Source organism: Rhipicephalus sanguineus, chromosome 2 (assembly GCF_013339695.2).
Source record: "Rhipicephalus sanguineus isolate Rsan-2018 chromosome 2, BIME_Rsan_1.4, whole genome shotgun sequence".
NCBI lineage: Eukaryota > Metazoa > Arthropoda > Arachnida > Ixodida > Ixodidae > Rhipicephalus > Rhipicephalus sanguineus.
In genome coordinates this window covers 86293149-86306629 of record NC_051177.1, presented here as the reverse complement: position 1 = coordinate 86306629, position 13481 = coordinate 86293149, and the positions used below count along the sequence as shown (strand labels likewise).

The following is a 13481-nucleotide window of genomic DNA, read 5'->3' as shown; positions in this document are numbered from 1 at the left end:
CAGGGGGGGGGGGGTTGTCTCTGTTACAAGGGAGAGCCTGCTGCCTGATCATGTGGAGCAACTCATATTTCTTCATAATAACATCTAGTCATTACATTCATTGTGCCGTGATATTTGCTTGTGTTGTGATGTGCATTGTGCTAGCCTGGACATCGTGTTCTGGAGATAGCAGTGTGTGTTTTGTTGCCAGTAAGGCTGTTAATGTTTTTTTTTTTTTCAAATAGCTACATGTTAAACAAAATATCGTTACTGTGGAGGCATTTTTCCTTTGATATTCGATATTCGATTCGATATTCGAAGGTGGATATTCGTATTCGATTCGTATTCGAAAAATTTGATATTCGCACACCCCTAAAAATAATGTATTAACAGGCAGTACAAGACCACATATTGTAGAGGTGCTCCAACAATCAGCCCTCCAACGAGCTCTTGCAGCCAGCTTCCTCATCATAAGCGTGGGAGGGATCATTAAGGCGCACAAGTTGGCATATACACACCAGTCTGGCGGACTGATCTGCTGGAGTTGTGGCCACCCGGGTCCCAACTTGTAATATCGTCAAGGGATATAATAAGGTGAACTACGAGCACTACGACGTGTGGTTGTTGCATGACTCTTCTGCATCTGCGTCCTCGTGTATATATATATATATATATATATATATATATATATATATATATATATATATATATATATATATATATATATATATATATATATAATATATATATATATATATATATATATATATATATAAAATTTCCTCACCTTTACAATGCTTCATGTCTGACTATGTACAGCTAAATATATATATATATATATATATATATATATATATATATATATATATATATATATATATATTTAGCTGTAACATAGTCAGACATGAAGCATTGTAAAGGTGAGGAAAATTTAATGCCGAACACGTGTTTTGATGCTCACAGGATGGGCCTTTCGTTGGGCCGTTCGAGACCTTGAAAAACGCTAGAAACAAGACACCGTGCTGATGCCACACGAGAGCAATGTTCCGGGTAGGCACCAACCACAGAGTTTCCTGCGGTAAAACTACACGCTTACAAATTACTTAAATAATTCCCAAAGGACGCGAGCATGTCCTTGGTACCGCTTCTGGGCCGGACCTGGATGCTTTGATGCGCACACCTCCCCCTACCCAAAAACATGGCTGATGCCGCCATCATAGGAATCGGTATAACACGAAAGTGAAACGTGTCTTCACAGAGGTAGTTGGGCGTTTATTGCGCATTGTTTCGCCGCAACGGCGAAGCAATGAAAAGCAATCAATGCGATAGCAACAAACTGGAATGTCACGTGGAGAACAGCAAGCAGATCGAAACTTTCAGCGTGCTGCTCAAGCACAAAGGACGCACGAAAAAGAACACAGACAGGATGAGCGCGAACTAACAACTGTCACAGTTGTTACATCTTTGTGTTTGAGCAGCGCGCTCCTTCAGCAAACGCGGCTGCTGCAGCAAGCGAAGTGACCTTCGTGCACTCTGTAACTTCAATGTAAACATGCGGTGAAAGCACAAGACGTACAAACCGCCCCCATCACGAGATAAGCGCGCGCGCACGGGCGACCACGCCCAGTAGGGCAAAGTACAGGTTGGGGCGCGCTCGCATCGCAACGAGCAGGGCGACGACCATTAACGCGCGCCCTTCGTGCCCTTCGTGACATCTCGCTGGTGATAACGAAAACAAGTGTCTCTAAGCTCTACGTACCGCCAGCGGTAAATGGTGTATATAAATAGCTCGCCGTTAGTGTGCTGAAGAACGTAGGCATTGTGGCCAAGTCGTTTCGCGCTGCGCACTGCAGGACCGAGGGGTCGTGGGCTCGATTCCCGGCGACGGAACTTTTCTCTTCTAGTTTTTTCTTTGTCATGTGTTGGTGTATATTTTACAACGTCATATCCGTGACGGAAATACGCCAGTGAAGTCTTGGTGGACTCCGGCATAAAACACTTTCGTGTTAAAAGAAGCAAGAACACAAAGGTGAGACGCGCGCTCCACACTAGCCACGCGGTCATGGTCCTTCCGGGGGGACGCACGCGTCGAGCTCGCTTCTTGTCGGGTCCCCGGCTCAATTTTGATGCTTCTGCTCACTAGGATGTGGGTCTGGACACTACTTGTCGCATCTCGAAAAACTACACTGCAGGGTGCCTATTTATGTGTGGAGGCGTTCTCTTTCTTTTAAGCGGCGGAGTACCGACTGAACTTCTCCATCAATCGTTACTATTGATAGCTTGCCGTTGTTTAGATAACTCTGGCATCAGGCTTATATTAGCCTCAAACGATGAACATTTTCGTAAGCAGTGTTCCCGCAAAAAGAAACATGCTGACGTCGCCTAGAGGTTCATTCTTCCGTAACGCACGCTCAGAATAGCTTCAACAAACGCGCAAACGTCACCGTAGTAACTCCAACCGGTTCGGCGTGGCTGTATCAGCCCCTTTGCATCGAGTGACGAAATAAACGAGCCACGTTACGTGTTACACAACGACGTCGTTTTTCCTTTCTTTGAGGGCTTCGACAATTCGTGAAGGTTCGGAAGATTCGACAGTGTGTCCTCTTTTGCTCTCCTGTCCTTGTCCGGCACCACCAATTTGACCACAAATGCATGGGCCACAATCACTAGTCGACGAATTCCACGTTTCAGACGTGCTTTCTCTTTCATTTCTCCGTTACCCTATTGCTCTCTTTGCTCCCTAGGGGAGCAAAGAGAGCAAAGTGCAGTTACTGTTTTTCGTTAAATGCTCTCTCGCTCTATCCCCTCCCACACACACACACACACACACACACACACACACACACACACACACACACACACACACACACACACACACACACACACACACACACACACACACACACACACACACACACACACACACACACACACACGCACGCACGCACGCACGCACGCACACACACACACACACACACACACACACACACACACACACACACACACACACACACACACACACACACACACACACACACACACACACACACACACACACGCGCGCGCGCGCGCGATGCAGAGACATATTAGCAACTTAGCAATTACCCTTGAACCCCCCTCTCCCCATATATTTTTCAATTTTGCTACACGCATACATACAAATGCACGCCGAAACATAAAGTATGGTTTAACCCCATCTAAAAAATCTTCTGGCTACGACCCTCTTGGCAATTCCCGTCACTCTTACCCTTCAGTATTTACATTATATGATGAGGCCGAGAGTACAACCGCAAAGCGCATCTGCCGGTGTGAGTATGCCCGCTGCGTAACCGTGTACTGAACCTTCGCCGAATTCGTTGAACTTCCCGGGACAAGTGTGGCGCCGCCTAGCGCCAGTTTCCCGTAGCAACGGCGCGTATCGATTTGCAAGATGTCAGCCGCCCGGCCCGGAGCGGCGTGAACCCAACGATGGGGCCGATACGTGAGTATACAAACCTCTTTGTCAACGGTGCGACTTCGCTTCGACACGAAGCCACCGAGCACGAGATGGCGATAACAGTCGCTCGAGGGAAGCATCGCTCAACTTCCCGAAAAGACGATCGGTTGCTTCCCATAATTGTCAAGTGCCGAGGGTTCGAGATGCACGGGGAGCTTGGGGAGCTCTGCGGCGAAGCGTTTCGTCCCGACTTTTCCCGAAGCTCCCGAAGCCAAGGGAACAAGGGAGTTACGTAACTGATTCTAGCGACACTTAGAGACAGAAAGGCTGCTTCCGACGTCGTTATGCAAGAAGCCGACGTGACGGCAGAAAGATAGAGAATAGACAAATTCGATAATTTCAGGTCGGCAGTGCGTCATCGCTGCTGCGGACAAAAACGCGAGCGTGTGTATAGCAAACGGGTGGGCGTGCTCTGCAGGTTTATCGACACGACGCTCGGGTAGGCCGTTGTTGTCGCGATGGGACACGCGAGAACGTGTGTCCGGGAGTGACAAAACACGGACATTCCTTTTCTCGTTACTTAGGCGCCGGGAACAACGCCGGCGCTGGTCGCTGAAAAAAGGCGCAGTCGTTAGAGAAGCGTTATAAAGGTTGAATGTATGAGCGTACGTCCTTAGCACCATTAGAAATCAGCAAAAGTGCGAAGGAAGGAAAAGAGAAGATAAGAGAAAGGCAGATATGTTAACAAGTTTAGAATAACCGGTACACTACCCTACAATGAGGAAAGGGATGGGTGAGTTTGAAAGTTAGAAGTGTAAAGAAAGCGACAGAGATAGCAAAAGTTGGATTTTTCAACCTTCGTATATGACTATATGGAGAGTACGTTCGTACGAAGACGAAAGAAAGAAAAGAGTTAGGTGTCCTGGTTTTTTTTTTCTTTTCTCAGCGACCCACACCTGAACACTCGCTCCAATATACCAGAAAGCTTGCTATGGCTTTGCTCCGGGTTTCCCACTAGCGTAAAAATTTCGAGGATGCTGTTGAAATTAGGCTAGCAAAAGTGATACGTTGTTCTCTTGTCGAGATAAAAGAAGTATAAGACGGACTTTTAGTGAAGATGACAAACGTAAATGGCTCCTATTGCTAGATTTTTCATCAAATTTAATGTACTATAGTTGCACCTGATGGGCAAGTAACGATTGTAGTGCACCTCAACCATGTCACTATTTTGTCTGGCGTTTTCTTGCCTTGATGCTTTATTTAACACGCGCGTATGGGAAGCGTCACTTTAACTTCTTCTTTTTATCATTTAAGTCCCAATATTTCCAGCACAGCCAGCCAAAACTCTCTCGATCTGGTTAACAACCACCTTCCTTTATTTAGGTCAGCTTTGAATTTCTTTTAAGGTGTTTACCATAAGAGGGGGGAAAAGGGTGTTTGAAACGCTAAGTGCCGCAGTATCTCAGTCATTATTATTGCGTCGCGCTGCTGAGATCGAGGTCGCGGGTTCGATCCCGGCCGAGGCAGCCGCATTCCAATGTGGCCGTACCACGCATGCCATTGTTGCTGTTGGTTACCATCGAATCAAATCAGTGCCTCCTGGTGACGCTATGGGCATATAGTTCAAGCTTTTTAAGCACTCTCAGACGTTTCCCTGTAGCCTGAAGAACACCATCTAACCATCTCGTTCACGGGCGACACCTTGTATTATCCTGCATTCCATTTCGACTAGCGTTTAATTTGACGTAGTGAGACGTTGATTTTAGCTCGCGAATGCGGCTCCGGCGAGGCATTGTTCCGAATGAGTTCACTGGTTTAGTTGTTACATTGGTATTGAAATTTAAGTTTGCGCTAGGCAAATACGTGGCTCATAAGGACACGAACGCCAGTGTACGTCGTTTCTATTCTTCTAAGTCCATTCTATTCACGTTGCGCGAAATCGTAGAGCATTGGCTCATGAAAATTCAGTGTTCTTTTTTTTTTACGTATGACACTATACGCACGTGATACTCCTGTACATTTACTGTACAGAGAAAAACCACAGCACATATAGAACGCATACATGTAACAATTTCGTGATCGTCATAGTGTAGCGCGAAGACGCAAAGCACAAGACACGGAGACATACAGTTGCGCTACTAACAACTTCAACGGAAAGTCAACGAGAAACAGAATATATAATGCTATACTACCAACCGGATGTGCTGCCCCAAGTGTGCTCGTGATTGTGTCCATCCCTCTCTTCTCTTCCCCTGTCTCTCCCTTATCCCTCTCCCCCAGTGCAGGGTAGCAAACCAGACGTGCGTCTGGTTAACCGCCATGTCTTTCCTTGCTTCTCTCTCTCTCTCTCTTGGGGAGTTGTATATATTCTGTTTCTCGATGACTTTCCATTAAAGTTATTATTAGCGCCGGTGTTGTATGTCTGCGTGTATTTTGTTTGTGTCTTCGCGCTGGACTACGACGATCAGCAAACACCAACTGGCACAACAACAGATCCTCCTGCATGCAACAATCTGCACATATACGTGCATACCGCGAGTGTATGTAACAAGATTGATTGCACATAGCAATCAATATAAGCACAGCATTAAAGGAAGCTGTTCACACGACGTGGTTATAGTGGCCTGATGAACCACACGTATACAGGAAGCAGTAAGTACAATGGCGTGACCAGGCCCGTAGCCAGGGGGGGGGGGGGCTGCCCCCCCCCCCCGAGATTTTGATGAAACATGGTGTTTTATCGAAAATAAATCATGAAAATAGGCGTTTTTCTCAAATAGACAAGGCTTTCAGCAAGTACCCCCCCCCCCAAAAAAAAAAAAAAAAAATTCCTGGCTGGGCCTGGGTGTGACCCACGTAGACTGTCAAGCTTATGTAACTGGCCGGTTACATAGCACAAAAAGAAGCACGAGTGGAAATACTCAGAAATATGCTTTCCTTGTAGAGTTCAGCGTAAGATAAAACAAAGTGCGCGTCTCCGAGGAGAATTAGATGACCGTTAACGCTGGTTGTAGAGTGCCTGCAAGATTTCATAATATAAAAGATACTTATCCCGTAGCACACACGTGCGCTCGATGAACAACAAGGAAAATTTTGAGGAAAGGACAAGATACAATAAGCTTAAACAGGAGCACGATTCAGAAACTTGTCAGCCAGTACAGATAAGTGCTGCTACAAGTTCTGGCAAGAAACCTCTTCGAGACCTCAGCAGAAAACGCTTCTCTCGTTCACTGAGAATGAGGCGGTATAAGAAACGAAGCGAGTCACAGAGTCATACACGATATTGATTAAAGAAGCCACGAGACCCTGACCGCCCTTAGTTTCAGATAAAGAGAGGGCAAAGCTTTCAAATCCTCGTAAGAAGCAGCTAGTGCGTGGAGGACGGAACCCGGAAGAGATTTGGCAGCTTCTAAAAGTGAGTGGAAGCCCTTCTTGAGTTTCCGCAAGCGGACCTTGACGGCCCTGCGAGCCCCGAACATGCCGAAGATAGCAGCTGCATGCATGTGTATAAAGTGACGAGAATCGCTCCACGTATAGAAACGTGCTCTTCTTTTCTTTTTTGTTTCCTTCGCGGCAGCGAGAAGTCTGACGAATCGAATCGGAACACCGTCTGGGCAAACTGTTCGATCAAAACGGTGACGGCTCACGAAGGTATACATAGAGGCGTGAAAGGAGGCGCCCTCCTACGTGTATAGGTAAACAGAAGCGGCGCCGAAGCTGTCGATTTCTGACCCTCGTGTCGAACTATATTTGTCTTCTCACCCCGGCGCCCCACACGAAAAAAGAAAAGAATTCGGTGCCGTAGCGCGAGTGGTGGCTGGCCTCTTTACGAACAAGCCTTTTTCCTTTCGCATCCACTTATACAAGCCACTCGTTAAGGTTTTTCTTCCTTTGTGTGTGCGTGTGTCTGCACGTACGTGCGTGTATGTGCGTGTACGTGCGTGCGTGTGTGCACGTGTGTGTGTGCGTGTGTGATTGGGGGGGGGGGTCATTACTTTAAATAAGAGTCCACAGCGCACTCACAACAGAGAAGGCGCTCGTTGTTTGGTAGTACCTTTCACCTATTTCTTAAATTAGAATGTTTTTCTAAGCATCGTCAATGGGTACGCGTACAAATAGAGGACATAGCTGGAACTCCGGATAACGCTAAGAAGTAGACAGTCACAAGAGGAGGTACAGTCGGGAGTAATATGACGTGGAACTCTAAATTCATGTTTCATAAACGATTACTGGAAATTTATCGATATGCATGCGACGTATTGAATTGCGAGAGATACCTTTCCGCTTGTTGAAGAAGAAGAACGCGTACTTTATTGCCAAATCAATAAGATTCGAGTCCGGCATTTCTTTAGTGGGTCTGGGCACCCGCCGCGGCCGCGGTTCCGAGACCTTGTCTCGAAGCAGCTTGCTCGGTTTGCTGGACAGCCCGGAGTTGTGATGCCAGGTTCGAGCCGAGCAGTGCGGTCTTCCAGCGCGAGCGGAGGTTGGCGGTAAAAGAGACGGAGGGATCGGCACTTTCCGAATTGTCTATTTAGTCCTGAAACTCTCACAGCATATGACTAAGCGTGGCTGTCACGAGTGAGTGCCAGGCGGCCAAAAGACGACGACGGCGAAGTTCTCAAAACATTCGAAGCGGCACGAGCGCGTGCACGGAAGATTCGACAGAGCTCGAGGCACGCGAACCGAGCCATGAAGGAGGACGAAGAGCAATGGGCTGGCATTGTCTTCGTGGGCTCGGCAGAGGAAGGTCGCATCGCCAGCAGACGCACTGGTGACGGCAGCGACGGGCGTTCGGGTCTGCGGACGGTGACGCGGGCGTCCCGAGGTGAGGCCGGCGAGATCGACGACGTTCGAGCAAGGCACCTCGGCGACGCAGTGGCCGCGCCCCGCAAGTACGGACGTTCCCGGCGCAAGACCCCTCCCGAAGCAAGCCACCGAGGTCAATCAACGGAGGGCCACGTCAACGGTGGAACGCCAGGCTTGGCGAAGGAGCCGACAACGACGTTAGGCCTAGCGGGCCTAGCCGTCAGGAGAGCGGAGTGGCCGCTTGTGACCAGGCAATGACGGTTGGTGCATTGGGCTACGGCGTGGACCATGCCAAGTTAAAAGACCGGACGACGTAGACACCAGACGGGACTTTGGCTTTGCACCAAGTCATCAGAAATGACAAGGCCGGTCCGACGTGTTCGTTGTTATAAGACTGGAGCTGGCTAGGGGTAGGACAATTTAGTTATGCACTGAGTTGTGAGGTTGAATTTGGTAGCGACTTTACTTTGTACATTTGTATATGTTAGAGTGCCAAGTTTTCCTAGTTTTTTGTTTGATAAATGTTTGCTGTGCTATGTCCCGAGTCTAGACTGAGTCCATTGCACCGGGCCACACGAAATTCGTGACAGTGGCAATCTCGTCACACGATCTGCATCTGTATGTATGTCTGAATTCATGGCGTGCATATGAGTCCGGCGTTTGTGTATTAATCCGTTTGTGATGGTCTGTAGTGTACCACTTGCGAATTTACTGTTATGAACACTTTCGCGCTTGCCAATTGCGTCCAGCCACTATGGCCTTTAGAAGGTAATTTCATTGTTCCTTCTTACATTGCTCTCGACTGTACGTATGCCTCCCCCCCCCCTTCCTCTCATGAATGTGTCTACGTATTCCAAGTATGCCTAACACACTTGCAGAGTACAGTCTTCACGAAATGCAGCACATCGGTAGGGTGCGATACATTACGTCAGAAGAGAATCAGGCAGCCCCGTGCAACTTCTCGTGGCGACGCCAAGCATGTCTGACTGTGTGGGCCAGTTCATCTGGCTGCGTACGCAAAGATGTGAACCCTCATGTCAGAGCCCCGCTCACGTGAAGCTTCGAACTCCTATACAGTCGCAGGGAGACAGCAACTACAAATTATTCGATCGCTGGCTGATCAGGCGGTGTACAAGGAGGCGTAATGACGTTGATGCGCATCGTGTGGTAATACCTCGCAGCTATAACGCATTACAGTCACTCGAATTATTTAATCACTTAATGAGGTTTTACTGGGCGAAACCACAATATAATATGGCTATGAGGCACACCGTAGCGTGGGTATTAATTTAGACCACTTGGGGTTCTTTACCGCGCACCTAAATGTATACGTGCAGAGGTGCTCTTGCATTTGGCTCTCACAGAAATGCGGCCGCTGTGGACGGCAATCGAACCTGCCTCCTCGAGCTTAGTATAGCGCGACACAGCCACTCAACAGAAGTGCATTGTCGTGTGATTTCAGAAACCTTAACACGTTAAGATATACGTTGTTTGTGACAAATAGCATGATTCCGCTTTCGTTTATGTGTAGACGGGTTATTATACCATACGCTGCCAGTTAGCATAATAAGTTACATAATTAGCTAGTAATATGTAGGAAACGCATCGATAACTGGTTTCGGGATCGACTTACCGAGAAGAACAATTGAAGCGTGCTCACGTGACGTCGCTTTATGTTGCAAAGCTTTCGTAGCCTGAGTATGCGTCTAAAAGGTTGGACAAAGTAACGCTTACAAGTTCACTTCTGTTCGCGCCTAGGAAATACGTTTATGAATGTCGCGCCGATTATCAACATCGAGGAAGTTCGTCAAAATTAAACCATCAAGGAGAACTCAAACACCGTAAAAGTGTTTTGAATAATGGGCGTAGCAAAAGTGGGCAATACAGAAAGTGACAAACTGCTTTCATTGCTACGCGCTTCCTTGGCCTTCCTACTAAAAAAAAAAAAAAACAACAACAACAAAATAAAAAACGCACATTGCAAACGGCGTGACATCGTCCTCGAAATGCGCATTGCGTGCATCAGAAATGCGTCCTGTGCTCGCGGAAGACTAAATACGGCAACCGCGGGAACTGGGACCCGCGAAATATGGAAACAGCCGCGTGCCCCTCCTCGGAAAATCGAAACCTCGACACGGCCGGGAGCGCACGTCTGGAAACTGGAGGGTGCACCAACGACGTTTGTTCCCAGTCACTCGAAGTTAAACGAGCTTGACGTCCAGGGTGCATAATGAGACGGTGTGGGAAGGTCGAACACCAACCAACCAACCAAACAACCAACCGACCGACCGACCGACCGACCGACCGACCGACCGACCGACCGACCGACCCACAAACAAACAAACAAACAAACAAACAAACAAACAAACAAACAAACAAACAAACAAACAAACAAACAAACAAACAAACAAACAAACAAACAAACAAACAAACAAACAAACAAACAAACAAACAAACAAACAAACAAACAAACAAACAAACAAACAAACAAACAAACAAACAAACAAACAAACAAACAAACAAACAAACAAACAAACAAACAAACAAACAAACAAACAAACAAACAAACAGACAAACAACCAAACAAACAAACAGACAAACAAACAAACAAACAAACAAACAAACAAACAAACAAACAAAGCAAGAAAGAAAGAAAGAAAGAAACAAACAAACAAACACACAAACAAACAAAAACAAATAAACAAACAAACCAACTTGACAGCCACACCTGCTGCACCCCATGCACAAAACATTGCCTCCAAATGACGTTGAGAAGGGGGCAGGAAGAAGTTGTCTGCTAAAGAATATGGAGGAACCTCCTTCGGAGTGCACCAGGGGTTTCAAACACGCGGCCGGCCCGCACATGACTCGTCCTATATTTTTTTTCCCTCTTAATAAGTATGTTCATTATCTACACAGACGTGAGTAGTCCCAAGCATTTTAACGCGACAGCGTTAAGGAGCTCGTTCCGCAGAAATTCCGGTGTCGGCGTCGGCGTCGTTGGTTGTGAGCGAAAAATCACCATCTTGTATAAAATAAATAATAAAAAAATTTAGGTTTGAGTGAGAATCGAACCCAGGCCCTATGCGGGACAAGCAGGTGTTCTACAACAGAGCCACTCTTTCTTTTCCTTATTACCTGGTCCAAAGGTAGAGTAAGATCAAGATACACACAAATACGTTAGTGACACACTGATGCAACGGTGCCTTGTCTATAACTTTTTCATATCGTTAAGCACGTCAAGTATAGTGACCCAGTCTGGTGGATCAGGCTGGGCTCTGAAAATCTCCCTAATTTGGACAACGCTGTCAATGACATTGTCTCTCGAAGATTTTACATGCACATCTGCGTGGCATACCTGCATACGCGTTTTCCACAATCCATGGAGACCCAGAATCATGATCATGTCATATGGGATTTCTGTTGGTACGAACCTTATGCCATAAGGATCTAGAGGCAGTTCTTTCTTTAGAGTGCACTGGAGCACATCCCAATAAAATACCGCATCCCGGCTATATAGAAGAAAGGCACGTTCGATATCCTCTGGTTGTTGGCATAGTAGGCAATCGGTTGTCCAAGGAACGAAGATGCCTTCTTCCTGAAGCCATGCTTTTACGGGACGTGTATTCGTGTGCAATTTGAAAAATAAACTATTGGCAGTTGGCGTTACTGACATTTTCTTAACCCTTTTTGAAATGTCTTGTCCTGGGTAACCACGATGTGGTAAGCGGTACATAGGCGTCGGGAGGAGGACTTCGATTAGATCTTTATAAAGTCTCATTTTTGTAACTGTACTCAAGTATGCCAAGAGACAATCTAACTTTCAACATTCTACATGAGAGTAAGACCTCACGCGAGAATCCGGTCACCATGCCCTCCATATCATTACATGACGAAACTATAAACTCTGGAATTATTTTGCGTAACCTAATTTGTATAACCGTGCGTAAAAAAAGTATCGTGCACATCTAGGAGGAACATAAATCTAGAGACAATCTGGCGCACAAATAAGTGAACAAGGTCCACACCTCCGCATTTAACCGGAAGGAACAGGTTAGTACGACTGTTTTTTTTTCCCATGTCGATGCCCAAATAAAAACTGCAAATACACGATGTATCTTCTGAATATTAGAACGTGAGGTGTGTAATGTATTTTTGCTGTCACGTGTATGGTATGTGATGAATGTCCTATGTGCCTCACAGAGCCACTCCATTGCTTGGAACTGCACTGAAATTAACTTTATTGCCTCACAAAAGTGCGCGTCCTGTGTACAGGTGCCACAGTACGAGATGTAATATCGCAGTAAAACGGGGTACAAGCGTATATTGCCATCGGGCGTCCCACCATATGAACTGCATAACGAGTTGGTGGTTTAAAGCCGGCCACCCATTACAAAAGGCACACACATTACTGCGCGTATTCCCTTACGAACACGTAGTGGGTGCATCGCAACTTCGAAAAAGTATTACGCGCGTAATTGCTGCTGGTTTAAAGCATGCCGGATTAACTGCATAATTACACGTTATTGATACTTAGCACTCGCACATATGATCCCTTCCACCGGGATTACGTTAATGGCGGGTGTGGCACACACACGTAGTGGGTACACTGTTGTCATAAAAGTGCTGTTGAAGAGGGCGGAAACCTTTACCTTTACTACAGGTATGTCGAGTGTGTGTGTGTGTGTGTGTGTGTGTGTGTGTGTGTGTGTGTGTGTGTGTGTGTGTGTGTGTGTGTGTGTGCGCGCGTGCGTGCGTGCGTGTGTGTGTGTGTGTGTGTGTGTGTGTGTGTGTGTGTGTGAGAGAGAGAGAGAGAGAGAGAGACCGGGCGACTGAACATAATGACAAGCGAGGTAGAGCACGATGAGGATGGGGCCGGATATCGCTATCGCGTTCAACTCTTAAAGACAAAGCTTAAGCGTCCCCCCATTTTTTTAGGCACCCCACCCGGTCACCATTCCTGAAAAACATAGCCGTGGAACAAAAACTCTATATTTCAATATCGACGTCCAGATTTCAGCCATTCTGGCGATCAGTATCGATGTGTTTCTCAAAAGATGACGTCAAATCCCCTTCAGAAATGACCATATATGGGATGTGGGAAATGCCTTCTTTAAAATGGCAACGTTAGCTGACCTGTTGTTCAACCGCCTTTGTGTTCTCGAGACGTTTGCCGGATTGAACTGCATAATTACACGTTATTGATACTTAGCACTCGCACATATGATCCCTTCCCTCGAGATTACGTTAATGGCGGGTG

At 46.7% G+C, this 13481-nt stretch overlaps 1 protein-coding gene across 1 annotated transcript in view; it reads left to right on the top strand.

Moving 5' to 3' along the window:
- The first annotated feature begins 3399 nt into the window (after positions 1 to 3399).
- Positions 3400 to 13481, top strand: part of LOC119383286 (elongation of very long chain fatty acids protein 4) — a 64860-nt gene continuing 54778 nt past the window's right edge. The window contains exon 1 of the mRNA XM_037651353.2: positions 3400 to 3460. The gene's annotated coding sequence lies outside the window, so the exon portion shown is untranslated. The remainder of the gene's footprint in view (positions 3461 to 13481) is intronic.